Source organism: Suncus etruscus, chromosome 13, assembly GCF_024139225.1.
Source record: "Suncus etruscus isolate mSunEtr1 chromosome 13, mSunEtr1.pri.cur, whole genome shotgun sequence".
In the NCBI taxonomy this organism is placed as follows: Eukaryota; Metazoa; Chordata; class Mammalia; order Eulipotyphla; family Soricidae; genus Suncus; species Suncus etruscus.
The window spans coordinates 31243884-31249883 of NC_064860.1; positions in this window are offsets into that span (position 1 = coordinate 31243884).

Below are 6000 nucleotides of genomic sequence, written 5' to 3' on the forward strand. Positions count from 1 at the left end.
CAAAGCTATACACACCTGGCCCTGACTACAGACATCCCAGGGGGTTTATATAGGTCCTTTCAGTTCCATTCTCCTCTACTTCTTTATTCCTTCTCCAAGTATTTACTAAGGACTTTCATAAACTCGATCTGTGCAGGGTGTTGTGGGAGCTACAGGAGGACAGAGAACAGGATTCTAGACTTTGCAATAATTATTCTGTATCTCTGAAACTCGAGTGTGGCCAGGAGTTCGCCTAGCAGCTGAGCTGGGGACTGAACTATTATCACCTTTCTTTTTCACCAGTTCCTGTGAGCCTGAGAAGGCTTTCTTGTTACTGTGGCCTGAGAAGTGTGATTCTCTCTTATTTCCTTCTGCATAGGGAGTCTCAGTGACATGATACCAATGTAGTCCTCAAAAATAAAAAATTAAAAAAAAATGTAGTCCTTTCCTCTGGAGTTAAACAGCAGCCAGCATATGGCTACAGCTCACACTCTTTATAGATTAGGCAGCTGGAGAGGATATACGCTACCTCATGTTCAAGGACAATTCTTCTTGCTTTACCCTGAGTTTGACCACTTCTATTTCCAGCCTGTAAGAAATTTCTATTTTCATTTATATATAATCTTATATACAATATATAAACCATTGTTAATCTTTCCTTGGCCATATTTTAAACATATAATATATATTACTATATGTAATAGTATATATATTAAACAGGTGGGATTTAATCCACTAGAATTTGAATATTCTCTTGATATTCTCCCTATGTAACTCTGACTTATTTCCCTCTGTGTCCTGGTCAAAGATTTTGGGCTTTTTTAAAATATAGTTTTTGGGTATTGAGTCACACCTGACTGTGCTCAGAACTTACTCCTGGCTCTACCCTCAGGATCATTTCTGGTGGCCTTGGGGTAACATGAGGTGTACCAGAGATCAATCCTATATCAGCTAGTGCAAGGCAAGCACCCTCCCTTCTGTACTATCATCTTTCCAGTCCTGATCAGAGTACTAAGTCACACTTTTCTGAGGCTGTAACTCACCCTTTTAAAGTGTACAATTCAGTGGTTTTAAGTATATTTTTAGAGCTATGTAACATCACCAGTATCTAATTTCAGAACATTTTTTTTTATCACCTTACAAGAAACTTAACATACTCATTAGCAGTCCCTCTCCATTCCTGCTTCCCTCAGCCCCTGGCAACTTTGAATCTATTTTTTGTTACTATGGATTTGCCTATCTGAACACCTAATGTAAATAGAATCATATGTTAGGTGGGTCCCCTGTGACTGGTCTTTCAGGATGTTTTCAACATTTACCCTTGTAGCATGGATTGGTACTTCAGTCCTTTTATAATTGAAAAAACATTCACCATTATGAATAAACTATTATATTTGCCACTCTCAAGTTGTTTTCTTTTTTTAGCAAGGAGGTAGCTATTGTTCATGTATAGGTTTGAAGTTAGATATATTTTCACTTTTTGAGGGGTCACTGTCTAGGAGTGACCATGCTTACTGGTCCATTCCAAGTGGTACACAAGAAAGCAGGAGAGAAAGCCAAGGCTCTCTACATGCAATACATGCTTCTTAACCTCTGTGCAATCTCTCCTTGGCCCATAGCTTAAGAAAACATTTCCAATAATTTCATCTCAGTTTCCCAGAGAATAGTGTCCTCGTATGTATTCATCCAAAGGGAACGATGAAACTTCTTCACTCAATCCTACACCTAACACTTGATTTTCCAGTCCGCTCAAAACTAAGAGAGCCTGTGGAAGATTCAAACGGGATGAGACACTAAGATTCAGATTAAATAATAGCATCAATATTCACAAGGAGTTATGCAGAAAACCCACCTATTCTGCACAGGTTTTAGACATTATCTATTGAGATAATCTCTTGGAATCTTGTTTCTAGTAGCTGTCTACAACTTCTCTCCCGAGGTATGCATGCATAAGCTTACCCTAGGTGTTTACACCTTGGAGCCAGCAGTTTGCAGCCATGAATTCCTAAGTGACTAGTTTTCGAGCATCGAGCTGCAGGTTGCCTTTTGCGGCCGATGCCTGCCCCCTGCTGGTGAGGCGCGGCACAGACTGGCTCTCCAGGGTTCTCCAGGAGCTTTCTGGAAAGTGATTTCCAGAAATCACTTTACCCTTGGTTCAGGTAGAAAGAAAGTTCACAGAAAAAGATAATGGAGAGTTTCTCCGTTCTTGTGATGTTTGGGGAATGAATAACAGTCTCCTCTGCTACCGAACTGTACCCGTTCTTTCACTCGTTTTAAACAAACAAGGTTTAAATAGTGCCTGTGAAAGTCTTTCCTATTGACTAATGAGCCATTACATACTTTGTATGGTTAGAAGACAAGGACTATTTGTGATAGGTAATAATATGATTTTACATAATATCATAAAATCATAATAATATGATTTTACAGGCTGCCGATGGTCTAAGAAGCTTCTAGAATGAGGCAGTTTCTAGACTGTTTGAGAAAAGAAAAAAAAATAGGAAACCGATCCCCTCCCCATTTCATGGGTTGTCTGTTTTCCCTGCTAGAAAGCTTCAAGCAGGGGTCCTCAAACTTTTTAAACAGGGGGCCAATTCACTGTCCTTCAGACTGTTGGAGGGCCAGATTATAGTAAAAACAAAAATTATGAACAAATTTCTATGCACACTGCATATATCTTATTTAGAAGTGAAGAAACAAAATGGGAATAAATACAACATGTGGCCCGTGGGCCGTAGTTTGAGGACCATTGGGACTCAAGGCATCACATATTTGGAGTCCTGCGTAGAATAGTGCTGTAGAATGGCACTCTTCTCTAGCAGAGCAGACTTGTGGAGGTTTGGGGCATGTCAAAGAGGAGTGGGAAGGAAGGAGAGCCTAGGAGAGCATCTTGGCAAACATTGGCCCTTGGACCAGAGAGAAGCTTAGGGAAGGAGGAGTGTAGGAGACTGTGAACTAGTGCAGAAAGTTACTTAAGAACAAGGATTTTGATTTCTCTGAGGGCCATTACTGCTTTCTGCCAGCCAGTCGGCAAGCTGTCAAAAATTGGTGTCCCTTTTCAGCTAAAAGAGGAAAGGAAATCCTTTCTTCTTTGTGAGTCTTCTTTCTTGAAAATAATCCTATTCTGCTCCCCTCATATTTAGATTTTTTTTTTACTTTGATAGAAATGCAGCTGTATTGTGAATGAAAATCTTGTTTATAATGAGGTGCTTTGAGTGTCCAACTCCTGGACAGCTGAACTAGAAGGTGGACGCTCCTCTTCTTGGAGGATTCACTTTCTAGAGCTCTAGTAGCTCCGCTGCTTGATCTTTGGGCTGGGCCACAAACCTAGCCTTTGGAGACCACAGAAGCCAGGACTCCAAGTATAGCAAAGATGCCTTGTCAACGCCACCTTTCCACTGCAGTCTGTATCTAGCCTTTGAGACGGGTGATGCAATCAGCTTAGTAAAAGGAAAGCATAATTTACAGTTTGCCTATAATTTCCCTTTAAACTCACCTTCGAGAGTGGGTACATTGAACCCACACTTATCCATCAGTCAACCAGGTCAAGTATCTATCAAGAATGGACCCCCAGGTCCCTAAAAGCTGCTGGAAGGACCCCTCACACACACACCCATTGCTAAGGAAAAGGAAGGGGTAAACTGCATAAAACATTAGGACAGAGGCATCAGAATCAGTGTTTGATGAGTCTATACCGTTCCTTTAAAAATAATAATAAGGGGGGTCGTTAGAATATGCACGTTAGATTTCATGTACATGCCTTGCTAAGGTAAAAAATAAATTAATAAAATTAAAATCAGCTTTAAGGAGAGGAAGGAGAAATAGAGGAGAGAGAGAGCGGGGACAGAAAACGAAAAACAAGTCTTCTGCCTTTCCTCCCAGAGATAACAGCTATTCTTAGCAGGAGAATAGGCTTGGCATTTGGAGAGACTTGTTTCTCCCGCTCACGCCCCAGGAGCTTTGCACTCTGCAGTTCTTCTTGCAGAGATGCAGGGGGAGGAAAGGGAAAGAGGGAGGGATGGCTTTTGCTGTGTGTGGCCTTGAGATATTTGCTTGAGACTGATTTTGGAAGTCTTGATCTCCTTGCGCAGAAATGGACAGGGGCTGCCCTCCCCCACCCCCCAGGTCCGGTAGGCCACTTTAATTACAGCAGTCACGTTCGAGGTGATGAAGTCCAAAACACTCCTGACCTTTTTCTACAGCATGCATCCAATAAACGTTTGCTCTGCAAGCCTCCTGCAGCACGCTCTTTAAGATGGGTTTCCCGGGGATTGCGGACCAAGTTGGAACTTGGGGGGAAAAATAAAACAAACACAAGGACAAAAGGGAAGGGTGGGGCGAGAATGGGGAGACAAAGATCGAGAAAATTGACGTAATCTTACTCCATTTTTGGAACTAGATGGTGACGTTCTGCGGGAGTGCCAGCAGGGGACGCTCAGGCAGTGTGTCAGAACTCGAGCTATGAAGTTTGTCAGGAGGCGGAAATTCCGAACAAACTAAAAACCTTTGTGGTTTCTCTTGGGTTCTAAACCCAGAAGATTCCACCCAGTGAGGTTTAATCACCTACTGGACGCAGCTAGCATCAAATATCTTGCAAAAAGGTATTAATAGCTTAATAGTTTCCTCTTGTCTCTGTCTCTCCTCTCTCTCCCCATTTCTCTCTTCTCATTGTGTCCCTTTATATTAAATACTCCCTTTCCCCAAGCTTTCTCAGTATCTCTACCTCTTTCTATAATGCTGATTTTCTTCACATCAGCATTTCTGCTGTGCTTCTTTCTTGCTATTTCTCTGTCTTCATAGGTTCATTAGTATACATGAATGACAAATATGCAGAGACAAACCCCAGCCACGGGCCAAGCTCTGACAGGTTTGAAGACCTGGCATAAAACAAACATTCTGAACTTTTATTCAGATACATTGTACAGCTTATCCTGCCACTGCTTAACCGAGCTATCCTATCTTGCACTCCCATTTTCCTGCCTCTGTCCTGTGAACCCACTGTCCTTGCCCATTTGTCTCTTTGGTCCCAATGGGCAGCTCCCACCTTTCAAGTCACTCCCTTCACCTGGATGTCTCCCTCCATACCATAGGACAAGGTCTTCCAGATCACTGAAAAAAGAGGTCTGCTCCAATGTACCTGCATCTCTAAAGGCAACAATTTAGTTGCATAAGGAAAACCATCCTCTTTCTTTTCACAGCCTATTAGAACTCTTAGAATCAGGGTTTGAGGGGCTCCCATGAGGAATAGAGAGATTCTACTTCAAACTCTTACCTCTTTTCCTTCAATATTCAGGATCTTTGGGGTGATCTGGTTTACTTGGACAGAGTCTCTTCGAATTCATGATGACTTACTTTTGAAGCTTATCCTCATTCTATTTCTCTCCGAATTGAATCTGGGGGGACTCTAACTCTTCATAGTATATGAAGAAGGCAAAGCTTAAATTTGGGAGGGGGCTTTGGATGCTGGGGATTAATAAATACAACTGATGTGTATGTGTTTTAAGGTTCCAGAGTATTCCGTGATAGCCAAGAAAAAAAGCATTGCCGACACTTGGCAGAGGTTCAGAGAGAGCCCGGGACACAGCAGACAGATGGTGCTGGGCAGTGCTGCTGGCTAGAAACCCCTCTCAGCTCCAACACCAAATGCTGCAATCTTGGGTGGTGGTGACATGCTGTCCTCATTTTATACTTCTTGGTTCTATCATATTCTCATCTAGGTTCTCAACCTTGTTCAGAAAGTAATTGTGTGCATCTATCTCAGAGAGTTAGATTCTTACAGTAGATCTGATAGGGGTTGATACTCCTCAACTTCTTAGCAACCAATTACCAGCTCCCAGATCTGGCATAGTGTTGCAGTAAAGCCCTTTGGATGGGCTTGGATGATGATGGATGGTGATGGAGTCTGATGGAGGGGCCTTTCTCCTCCAGCTTTCTCCTCCAGCTCAGGACCACGTGGCTCTCACCCTCTCCAGCCGGTGGGTATCTGGGTTCAGAAGAGCGGCGAAAATCCACAGGCAGGCT